The 12,459-nt window shown below is 41.2% G+C and overlaps 1 protein-coding gene across 7 annotated transcripts in view; it reads left to right on the forward strand.

Annotated features, from left to right (window-relative positions):
• OSBP2 (oxysterol binding protein 2) overlaps nt 1-12,459 on the forward strand; it is a 299,091-nt gene that overhangs the window by 182,415 nt on the left and 104,217 nt on the right. The gene's annotated exons all lie outside the window — the stretch shown is intronic.

The following is a 12,459-nucleotide window of genomic DNA, read 5'->3' on the forward strand; positions in this document are numbered from 1 at the left end:
ACTTTAAATTGGTTCTCGTCATATCTACCAAATAGAAGTTTCAGAGTAATTTTCAACAACACCCTTTCAAATAAAGGAAACCTCAACACAGGAGTACTACAAGGATCCGCCCTATCAGCTACACTTTTCAACATATATTTACTCCCAATCTGTCATACACTAGAACGACTTGGACCGACCCACTTCCTATACGCTGATGATATACAAATACTGATTCCTTTACAGAATACTCTTGAAGATACATACAACAGAACTTCTATCTACCTTTCAGAAATAAAAAAGCAACTAAATGACATGAAACTAATAATAAACATTGATAAAACTGAATTAATCATCCTAGACAAAAAGAACAACAATGCCCTCATGAAGCCACTCATAACAGATAACCCAAAAACTGTAATCTCACCTGTCGCCCACGCACGGAATCTAGAAATTACCATTGACAATGAATTTTCACTCAAAACTCACATAACCAACAAGATTAAAGAAGGATGATACAAATTACTGACACTTAGACGTCTCAAACCATTCTTCACGCAAGAAGATTTTAGAACAGTTCTTCAACTACTCATTTGCCCTTTTCCTCGGACTACCTCTCTCAATCATACGTCCACTCCAAATATTACAGATCACAGCTGCCAGAATTCTGACTGGATCAAAAAACAGGAGCACACCACCAACTCTAATCTCGTTACACTGGCTCCTGATAAAATACCGAACTGAATACAAAGTATTGACAACATTGCACAAAATGATCATAGGACAGCAAAGCAATTGGCTAAACACATACACTGTAACACACAATCCAAAATGGAACTTAAGATCAAGGAACAAAGGCCTCCTCAAAATCCCCCACACTAGGAGCACTTGACTAAACTCAACAGTGAGAGAGCAATATCCATCGCCAGCCCCAAACTATGGAACTCAATACCAAGTGGAATAAGAAATCAACCAAGCATTAAAACGTTCAAAAAAGAGTTTAAAACCTGGCTGTTCACAAGAGCATACTCAAACTCAATTAAGAACTAGTAGAATTAATTAACCTTCCATACATGTTAAGTCTCTGTGATGATGTTGTAATATGTTACATGTTTATGTAAACTGTTATGATGGCGAAACTGAATGACGGTATACAAAACACCTTAAATAAATAAATTGTGGATTGCAAACTGGTTAAAAGATAGGAAACAGATGGTCAATTTACTCAGTGGAGAAAGGTAAACAGTAGAGTGCCTCAGGGATCTGTATTGGGACCAGTGCTTTTTAATATATTTATAAATTGTATGAAAAAGGGAAGGACGAGTGAGGTGATAAAATTTACACTCAGAGTCCCTAAGCTCCCGTGATCTTGCTGTCATGGGAGAAGTCACCTAATTAGGTTGTTGAGTATAATTGACAGCCTATCCACACATTCAACAAACTTCTAAGATCCCCTGCTATGTGATTGAATTACCTAAACAAAGCCTGATACTGCCTGCAGGGCTACTTCAAGGCTGTTCTGCCTCAGCTACATGCAGATTGGCTCTCTCTAACAGCTAATTAGCATAGCCAGCAAGCTGTTCACTATCACTATGCATAAGCTGGTTAAGCAGGTTACATAAGCTGGTTAAGCAGGTTGCATAAGCTGGTTAAGCAGGTTGCTATCCAGACCTGGGTGTCATATTGCTACTGCCATCTTCTGTTGAAGATATATAATTGCCTACTCACTGCTATACTTGGTGCTGCTGCTTTGAATATAACTGAGAGGTATGTATTACACTTTGAAAATTATTTTTGCTGCTCTTTTTTATTTATATAAATATATTTTATTTTATTTAGAGTATTGCTGTCCCATGTTCCTTTATGGGTTTTTTTTTATATATAAATGGATGGCAATGGCAATTTTATTTTTATATATCAAATTTCAAGGACAATTCAAAAGATGTGCAATATAAAATAATATAAACTGCAATAAAAATACAAACATGAATTCTGCTGATGCTGAGTGTAACTTCAGCATAAATAAGCTTATATATTCAGAAAGATAAGGACTTTGAAAGAGAATATAAAAAGAATGGTTGCACTATGAACTCAAAACAAGTGATTGTGCACAGTTACATTTGAAACTTATATTTACTGATGAATAATTGATTCTTGTATATGAGTTTTGTATTTATATATAGTTCAAATGTTTAAAAATATTAATGTTTTCATTAAAATCTTGACTTTTTTTGCGTAGACAGAACTGTGAATCTTTTTGCAAAATTACATAAATCTGCCACATAATTGCTGCAGAATTTTGAAAAACCTGCCACAGAATTTGCTAACCATTGCTGCAGAATCTTGAGAAATCTACCACCGGTAGCTGCGGTCAAAAACTAAACAGAATGTTAGGAATTATTAGGAAAGGAATGGAGAATAAAATGGAGAATGTCATCATACTTCTGCATCGCTCCATGGAGAAGACCATACCTAGGGTACTGTGTGCAATTCTGGTCGCTGCATCTCAAATAAGATAGAGTTGAACTGGAAAAGGTGGAGAGAAGGGGAGGCCCTACCAGCCTATAATTTATATGGAAAAAAAAAGGGGGGGGGGGGGGGGGGGGGGGAAGGTATGCCTTAAAGAGGGGGAGCAGTTATGGACCCAGAGTGGGAGTTTGCTTGATTGTGGAGGGGTTTGGGCAGAGCGAGTGCTCGCCAGCAAAGTGGATTTATTCTGTTTTTAAACTTTTTTTTTTTTTTGCAGACTGCCTTGAATGGCAGCCCTGTGGTGGGCGAAGGATTTAGTAAGACTCCCAGTGATGTTCAGGGGAGTCATTTGGTACGCATGGCCCCGCGTTTTGGGGGCCGCCATCGCACATTTACAAGGTCCCTGCCTTGTTTTTTGTCTCGCTAACTTTTTCAGCCAGACAAAAGAACATGGTGATACTTCTGAGATACTCTGTCAGGGAAGGGCAAAATATTGCGGAATCACCCTTCCTCCTTGTGATATTGGGCCACTTCCACGATAAAATGTTGTGACTTTGTGAATCTAGCCCTAAGTTTGCACCTGAGGCAACAGACGGGTAAAGTGACTTGCCCAAGGTCACAAGGAGCCAGCAGTGGGATTAGAATCCTGGCTTCCCTGGTTTACATCCTGCTGATCTAAACACTAGGCTACTCCTCCATTCCACCTTACTTATATGCAATTTCTATATGCAGTGCAATGCTTCACACAATCCCAAATCTCCAGGAAACAAAAATGTAAACCCAACATGGGCAACGTTTCACTAATCTAGCTGCCTTGAGGATTTTCTAAAATCAAAAACATACATTTTGACAATGGAAATATAACACACATAGCATACATAAAACTTCTTCTAAAGCACTCATTCTGTTTTTGCCAACATGTATGAATAAATGGCTGAATGCCTACAGATCTTTATGCAAAAGGTGAACAATTGAGCACAGTCACTACCTTTGAAAAGGCCCAACAAATCAAAAGGAATAAACTGGCTAAGAATATTTCAAAATAGCCAATCATGTCTTACCAGTTATTGAATAACATGACCATGTACAAAGTAAACCAATCAGAACCAGGAGAAAAAAAAAGACCTTTAAAAATGTTGCCAATCAAATATGTTGTCAAAAACTAGTCATAAAAAAGGCCCCATTCTACATAGGTATTAAGACTTATCTCCGACATGAGACAGAAAATTCATTTTTGTTTTAATTTGGCAAGTTATTTCTTATGATTCCTCCCCCCCCCCCCAGTGCACGTGTGTGTCGGCTACCCCCAGGGACGCAGCTATTTTATAACTTGCGAATATATATGCGTGCATGTTATAAAATAGCCTGGCTGCACACACATGGGCGCTCAAATCCCGCTTCTACTGTGAAAATCAGGGACTTTTAAAAGAAACGTTCACAGACGCTATTCCCAGTTTTTCCAGTTCAGCCCCTGATCACCCAGTTAAGAGAGAGGTCCTCCAAACTCCCTAGTTTAATAGCTTTCACTCCCCGCAGTTAGCCCCAACCCTTAAACCCTGTGGATCGGCCTATTTTTCTTTATTTTTTAAACTTACACCTCATCCATAGCAGAAGTAAAGTTACACGGCAGGGGGCCTCTGCATGCACCGGATCGTGTAAGTACTTGTGCGTATCTCAGGTTCATACCCTGCCCAAACCATGACCATTCCCCACCCCTTTTTGAAAACTTTCTAGATGTGCATGCTCCGGGAGAAACGCACATATGTCAGCGGCTTTTAAAATCATGCAAGCCTGACATATTTGCGCATCCCCTAATTAATGCATGCATCAGACTTTTTAAAATTCACCTTTAAGGGAGCTCAGAGATGTCCTGGTGGGTCAGCTGAATGATCTGTTCAATAGACCTTTTGAGTCAGACGAGGTCCCACAGGACTGGAGAAGGACGGATGTGTATGTGTCAGTGTGAGAGAGAGCAAGCATGTCTGTGTGTGTGTGTCACATAGGCTCTCACAGGCACACACACATACAAAATGTTTCTGTGAGGGAGAAGGAGATATGTGTGAGAGAATGAATGTGTTATTGTGAGTGTGTGTGAGAGAAGATAAAATTTGTACAGCCCTACCTCCCCCAATCCACAATGATCTCAGGATGACTGGAAATCAAAAGATCCTAGATATGGAGAGCAGGAGATATTTAAATCCTTATTAGTTTTAATTATTGGGTGTAATTTGATGTTTCTGCTCTTTTGAAAATCTTAATTTGGGGGGGGGGAATAGAACATTTTTTAATTATTGGATTTTTTTATTCATTAGATGTTTTGAAATATTTTATTGGTGTTTGGGAAATTTTGGATACTCTTATTCATTGACTGGTTTGAAATATTCTTTTATGAATATGATTTTACAGTTATGATTGTTTTTATATTTCTTGCTGTTATTATTTATTAAATAAGTAAATATTTAATGTTTTATGAAGAATGGGAATGTTTCTGTTTTTCCATTGTTGCTCTGCATATAGAGGCTGGCTTTTTGTGGGTTCCAGTTCACTTCTTCTCAGCATATTCTGTTTATACTTTCTGATCTCTTTATTCTGTATTTGGTGAGGTTCTGTCTGTGTTCTGCATTTGTTCCAGAGGTGAGGGAGTGATGGCATGACAGTTTTTTAAAAATATAGATTGCAGGAGGGAGCTGGGCTTATTTGATGGGCCAGGACAGAGACTACATGAATCGGGGGAGGGGGGGGGGCAGCAGCACAGTAATTGTTCACACAGGGCAGCAAAAAACCTAGCACCGGCCCTGTAGGTGAAAGAGGCTATTTTAGCCAAAAAAAAAAAAGCCTTCAAAAATTGGAAGAAGGATCCATCTAAAAAAAAAAAAATAGAAAAAAGTATAAGCATTGTCAAGTTAAGTGTAAAACATTGATAAGACAGACTAAGAGAGAATTTGAAATGAAGTTGGCTGTAGAGGCAAAAACTTATAATAAAAACTTTTTAAAATATATCCAAAGCAGGAAACCTGTGAAGGAGTCGGTTGGACCATTAGATTACCGAGGGGTTAAAGGGGCTCTTAGGAAAGATGAGACCATTGCAGAAAGACTAAATGAATTCTTTGCTTCTGTGTTTACTAATGAGGATGTTGGGGGAGATACTGGTTCCGAAGATGGTTTTCAAGGGTGATGGGTCAGACGAACTGAACCAAATTATTGTGAACCTGGAAGTAGTATTGTGGACCTGTAGTAGGGTCAGATTGACAAACTAAAGAGTAACAAATCACCTGGTCCAGATGGTATGCATCCCAGGGTTCTGGAGGAACTAAAAAATAAAATTTAAAATCTATTAGTTAAAATTTGTAATCTATCATTAAAATCATCCATTGTACCTCAATATTTAAAAAGGGCTCCAGGGGTGATCAGGGAAACTATAGACCAGTTAGCCTGATTTCAATGCTGGGAAAAATAGTGTAAATTATTCTAAAGATCAGAATCACAGAGTATATAGAAAGACAAGGTTTAATGGAACAAAGTCAGCATGGATTTACCCAAGGGAAGTCTTGCCTCACAAATCTGCTGTATTTTTTGAAGGGGTTAATAAAAATGTGGATAAAGGTGAACTGGTAGATGTAGTGTATTTGGATTTTCAGCAGGTGTTTGACAAAGTCACTCCTGAGAGGTTTCTAAGAAAACTAAACAATCATGGAATAGGAGGTAAGGTCCTTTCATGGATTACAAAATGGTTAAAAAGACAGGAAACAGAGTACGATTAAATGTTTAGTTTTCTCAGTGGAAAAGGGTAAACAGTGGAGTGCCTCAGCGATCTGTACTTGGACTGTTGCTTTTCAATATATTTATAAATGATCTGGAAAGGAATACAATGAGTGAGGTAATTAAATTTGCAGATGATACAAAATTATTCAGAGTAATTAAATCACAAGCGGATTGTGATAAATTGCAGGAGGACCTTGTGAGACTGGAAGATTGGGCATCTATATGGCAGATGAAATTTAATGTGGACAAGTGCAAGGTGATGCATATAGGGGGAAATAACCCTTGCTGTATTTACACGATGTTAGGTTCCCTATTAGGAGCTACCACCCAGTAAAAAGATCTAGGCATCAGAGTGGATAATACATTGAAATTGTCGGCTCAGTGTGTTGCGGTAGTCAAAAAAGCAAACAGAATGTTAGGAGTTATTAGGAAGGGAATGGTAAATAAAACAGAAAATGTCATAATGCCTCTGTTTTGCTCCAAGGTGAGACTGCATCTTGAGTAATATGTACAATTCTGGTTGCCACATCTCAAAAAAGATTTAATTGCACTAGAGAAGGTACAGAGAAAGGCGACAAAAATGATAAAGGGAATGGAATGGCTCCTCTCTGAAGAAAGGTTAAAGAGGTTAGGGCTGTTCGGCTTGGAGAAGAGATGGCTGAGGGGCGGACATGATAGTGGTCTTTAAAATCATGAGAGGTCTAGAATGGGTAAATGTGAATCAGTTATTTTCTCTTTTACATAATAGGACTAGGGGGCACTCCATGAAGTTAGCAAGTAGCACATTTAAAACTAATCGTAGAAAATTATTTTTCATTCAACGCACAATTAAGTTCTGGAATTTGTTGCCAGAGGATGTGGTTAGTGAAGTTAGTATAGCTGGGTTTAAAAAAGGTTTGGATAAGTTCTTGGAGGAGAAGTTAAATAACTGCTATTAATCAAGTTGACTTGGGGAATAGCCACTGCTATTACTGGCATCAGTAGCATGGGACCTACTTAGTTTTTGGGTACTTGCCAGGTACTTGTAGCCTGGATGCTGGACTTGATGGATCCTTGGTCTGATCCAGTATGGCAACTTCATATGTTTTTATATTCATGGAGAGGGTGGTGGATGCCTGGAATGACCTCCTGGAGGAGATAGCTATAATACTTCAAGAAAGCATGGGATAAACACAGAGGATCCCTGGTGGCAAGAGAACGGTAATGAGGGAAATGTGCAGCCTTCACTAAGCAATGGTTGCAACCCAGGGGAGCATTGATATGGCTACATTGTGCTTGCTGTATGGCATGGGCAAACCTGTACGGAGCAGCAGTTTCAACTCTAAAGGAGATAAAGTGGGATTGGGGTTTGTATTCCATGTAGAAATTTGATTTACTTTGAGTAAATGCACATAAAATCACTACTGGGCTGACTAGATGGGCATTTTGATCTTTATTTGTGTCATTGACTGTTACCCCTACACCAATTTGACTTGGCCTATCATTTCAATATAATTTGTACCCTGGTATCACAGTGTTCCATTGGTTATCCACCAGTTCTCTGAGCTGCCTGTTATGTCTTGTTCAATGCCATGTATTCCAGCTCTTCAGTCTTATTTTTCAGATTTCTGATATTCGCATGTTTTTTAACTGTATTCGCAACCTGCCTAGCAGTTGAATCGGGTAGTTTGTAATCATGTATATCTGTATGATCTTTATTTACTTGCACCTCGGCTCCTTTTGCCTCTATCACAACCTAGCTATTGGGATATTCTGACTTCTGTTATGCCAGTATCCTTTGAAGATACCTCACTCCAAACCATGTGCTTCTGAGCTTCTCCCATGATCCTAGTTTAAAAGCAGCCGGATTCTACCCTGGTTAAGATGGCCAACATTCTTTTGGCATAGGCTCCCCCTTCCTGAAAATGTTGCCCAGTTCCCAACAAATCTAAAGTCCTCTTCCCTGCACCATCTCTTCATCCACACATTGAGAATCCAGAGCTCTGCCTGCCTCTGGAGTATTGTGCATGGCATGGGGAACATTTCTAAAAATGCTATCCTGGAGGTTGTGGATTTCAGCACTTGGCTTCCAGAACCTCCCTCTTGCATCTTCCTATGATGGTGGCGCAATGTACTACAACAGTTGTCTTCTCCTCAGCACTGTGCAAAATCCAATCCAAATGACACGTGAGGTCTGCAATATTTGCACCAGGCAGGCAAGAAAGATCCAGGAGGCTTTGGTCCAAAAGATGGCAAGTATTAATGCATCAGCAACATCAGTGGCCTTACAGACTGACATGCAACCCTTGCTGGAGACTCTTAGAGCATCCAGCAGAGGTGCCCCAAAGCTGGTTCCCAACGGGGCATCAACATTGGGTACCACCGTATCAGTGTTAATTTCCACTGCATCAGGGGAGGAAGCTTCTCTGAGGTGCAGACGTTTATTGGAGTCTAGACGTTAATAGATAATTGCTGTCCTCACTGAAGCCTTGTCTGCTTACCCGATATGGTTCAGTCTACACCATCAATGTACCAGTCTGGCTCAAACCTGGAGTGTTTCTGGAGGTATGACAATAGATCTGGCCACTTCTCTGATCAGAATGGATCAATAGGTCTCTTGGACTCCATAGTCTCCTCCAGAGAACCTCTCTTTCACTGATTTTGTTAAGAGAATGGTGAAGGCCATTCCATTTGATTTATAGGAGGAAGAATCCAGCCCAGAATGATTGACAACTTCCTATTTATGGATCTCCCAAGAATATCATGGCAAGATCCATCCATGAGATCCTTCATGAGATGTAGATAAAGAGTGTGGGAAAGCCCCCTCCCGGTGTCCAGGTAGTAAGAAGGCAGGTATGATACATCAAGTCCAAAAGGCTCCCGGATTCAGGAAGTAAAAGCTAATTCATCAGACAGCTGTAGTTAAAACTATTTTCAAAAAGGCCAAGAGGTCTACAACCCAGTCCTCAGTGCCCCTGCGGAAGGATTCCTGCATTTTTCACCTTACCGGAGGAGAGGTTTACCAGAGAGCTATACTGAGTGTCCGAATAGCTTCTTACCAGATTTTATGCCCTAATGTATGGGAAACATGCTAAAAGATGTAAAGAGGTTATTGGAGCAGCGTGACATTCTGGAGTCACAAGTGGACAAGGAGGTGGAGTGTGGAGAACACGTAGTCCGGTTGACCTTTAATGACCTGAGACTTGCATGGCTGCAGGCCTCAGATCTGAAGCAGGATGCACAGAACAGGTTTTTGTTACAGTTCTTTCTCTTTCTATCTGTGCAGATGTCTATTTATCTTGATCTGGGGGAAGGGAAATGCTCACCATCCAGGGCAGGGATATCCTTACTGGGTTGGAAAACCCCCTTCCAGCTGGCCAGAAATCTTCTACACGGTCTCTGCACGGTAATCCCGATTATCTCTCTTCCCAGGGGTGAAGACTCCAAGTGTGTGTGTGTGTGTGGGGGGGGGGGGGGGGCCTTCCTTAGATGTAACTCAAATTTGGTTTTGCTCACACTTCTCATCAGTCCTTTTCAATCTCACTCACAATATTTGAATCCCAAGTTGTAACGGGATCCTCTGAAGCGCATAGCTCTCAATGTGCCGTTTCGGGATAGGAAGCAGAAACAGCAAAACCCTTCCTCCCAGATCTTCCAGCTTAAAATGTCTCTTTATTCCAAAACTGCAAGGAACCGGAGTTGTTCCTTGCAGTGTCCTCATTGAAGGGCAGGTCTTCACTACCCTGAGAAGCCCCAGGCACAGGGTTCCCCATGCCCTGAGCCCAGGTAGTGCCCAGGCTCTCACAAGGCTCAAAACCCAGAAGAACAACCTAGAGGGAGAATCCCAACCAGTTAGAGAGAGTGGACGGGGAAAAGGAAAAACCCTCCCAGCCCTGATCAGGTTCCCCAGGAAGGGGATTGGGTCTGACAGTCACAATGTAGGAAAAGTTCCTCACTACCTTCTAACTCCAACTCAAAGCTGCACTGCCTCCAGTGTTAACTCGTAGGTGGCCGGCCATCCCAGCACCCTGAAAAGAAGGGGCTCCCTTTTCTCATACTTAAACTACTTTCTGAACACAGGAATACCCAGGACTTAATGGTAACGTGGCCATAGAGTCCATTACGTACCCTTGGTAGAAGGCATGTTGGGGTAACCTGCATGGAACAACAGTTACTACCCTTAACAGAAGGAACAGGGGTAACTTGCACAGAGCTGCAGTTGCCACTCAAGCAACTTGCTGGGCAGACTGGGATAGACCATTTGGGTCTTTATCTGCCATCATTTACTATGATCCTATGTAAGTACTTCCTGATCCCAGTGAGAGCAGGGGGACTCCAACCCACCCTAGGCCTATCCTTTTGAAGTTTTCCCTTAACCCCCCCCCCCCCCAGGGTCTCTCTCTCTCTTTTTTTTTTTTTCTCCCCTGAGGTGTTTCTCTTTTTCTCCCCCGGGTCTCTCACAATTTTTCTCCCCTGTGGGTTCTTTCTTTCCCATGGTCTCCCTCCCTCTCTTCTTCTTGTTTCTCATCTCCCTGTCTCTCTTTCTGGGCACTGTTCCAGAATTCCAGTGTTCTGAGGCCTAATCCCCCCTCCCCCTCCCCCCTCATTCATGGGGAGTTGCATTCGCACAAGAGGGTGAAGCATTTACAGCCAGCCATACACTGGGGCACCTCATCGATAAGAGGAAAAACAGGAAAATGAATCAAGGACATAAAAATAAGTAAATATAGATAACCGAAGTGAAAAAGCAAGGGCGCCCTTGGTAATGGTAGCACCCAGTCCTCTCCCCCCGCATGTGGGTGTGAGTGGGAGGCTCCCATGGAATTCTCTCTGTGATGGGCTCAGGATTCTCTTCCACTGGCAGAGAGTTGCTGAGGGTGACGCTCATGAGCTGCCCGCCCACTCTGTTTCCCATGCCAGGGTACGGAATGCTGAAGAATGGAGGAATTTGATGCGCTTCCGGCCCCCCCTTACCTTCTCATGCTGTCCCCATGTAAAGACCCGGAGCGTGGAAGTAAGTGAGGTGGGCCATGGGTGAGTGGCATTTCTTTCCTTAATCAAAAGGTGACTAGACAGCTCCATGTCATACCTTGCTTGTATGGATTTGTAGCTCCTGTTTCTTGAACAGTAGGACTAGAATGGGGGGGGGGAGATGAGGGAGTAAAACCAGGGCTAGCTGAAGCCATCCCATATCACATAAATTAGCTGCTCACTGTGCTGTAACCCCGTTTATGAAAATTCAAAAAACACTGGGGGCAATTTTCAAACTGTCCACTTTGGTGCAAAGTTTGCAGATATTTTTCACCCAGGACTTTGCACCAGATTTCAAATGAATAATATTCACAGAGCTCCCTTTGAACATTTCCATGGGTATAAAGTTCCTGTGGACTTTTGCATCAGATTTTTTGCGGGTAGAATTTTTATGGAAAACTATATGGGTAGAATGAAAATACAATCTATGTGCATTATTTTCAGATCCTGCTCAAAATATACCCCTTAATTTTCCTAAAAGTTCAAACACTGTGGAACATTGCACACAGTTAGAACTGGATTCAGGGAAGGCAATCTTCAAACAGCCAGGGGTAATTTTCAAAGGGTCGTCTTTGGGTAAAGCACTGCTTACCTACTAAAATTTGTGCTGCCGATACGCATGTAAAATGGTGTGTGGACACTATATGGGTGCACTTTTATGTGCATTGGAGATAGGTATTCCAGGAGATGGAGCCTGGGAAGGGTTGGGACTTACCTCACACGTTTTCATTTCAAAAAGCAGGCATGTTAATTCTCTTGGCAAAACCATGCACATCAATTTGAAGGTGTAATTGTGTGCACATAGTTTTGCTGGGATAATTTTCAAACTGGACGTATGTGCCATACGTCTGCTTTGGAAACTGGTGTAACTTATGTGCGCCCTTCCCGGCTAACTTATGGAGTGGCCAGGCTCCTGGTACCTATTTTATGTATAGTGGTGATGTAGGTTTGAATTTTTTTTTAAATGCTTTAATATATATATATATATATATATATATATATATATATATATGGTTTACCTGTACCCTGCCTAGAACTTAGGAAAATGAGAGCTAGAAATTTTAAAATTTAAAGAAAGAAAGAAAATTACTCCCATTATGTCTTGTCCTTCCCCCTCTTATTTCTAATGTATGTTAAAGACTCCCTGAGCTCCTATTAGCTTAAGACTGTATTCAAAATAATTAAGTTAGTGAAAGATCACATGCAGGCACATCTTGTTAGATTTATATAGTTCTTTAT

The sequence above is a fragment of the Rhinatrema bivittatum genome, chromosome 11 (genome assembly GCF_901001135.1).
Source record: "Rhinatrema bivittatum chromosome 11, aRhiBiv1.1, whole genome shotgun sequence".
In the NCBI taxonomy this organism is placed as follows: domain Eukaryota; kingdom Metazoa; phylum Chordata; class Amphibia; order Gymnophiona; family Rhinatrematidae; genus Rhinatrema; species Rhinatrema bivittatum.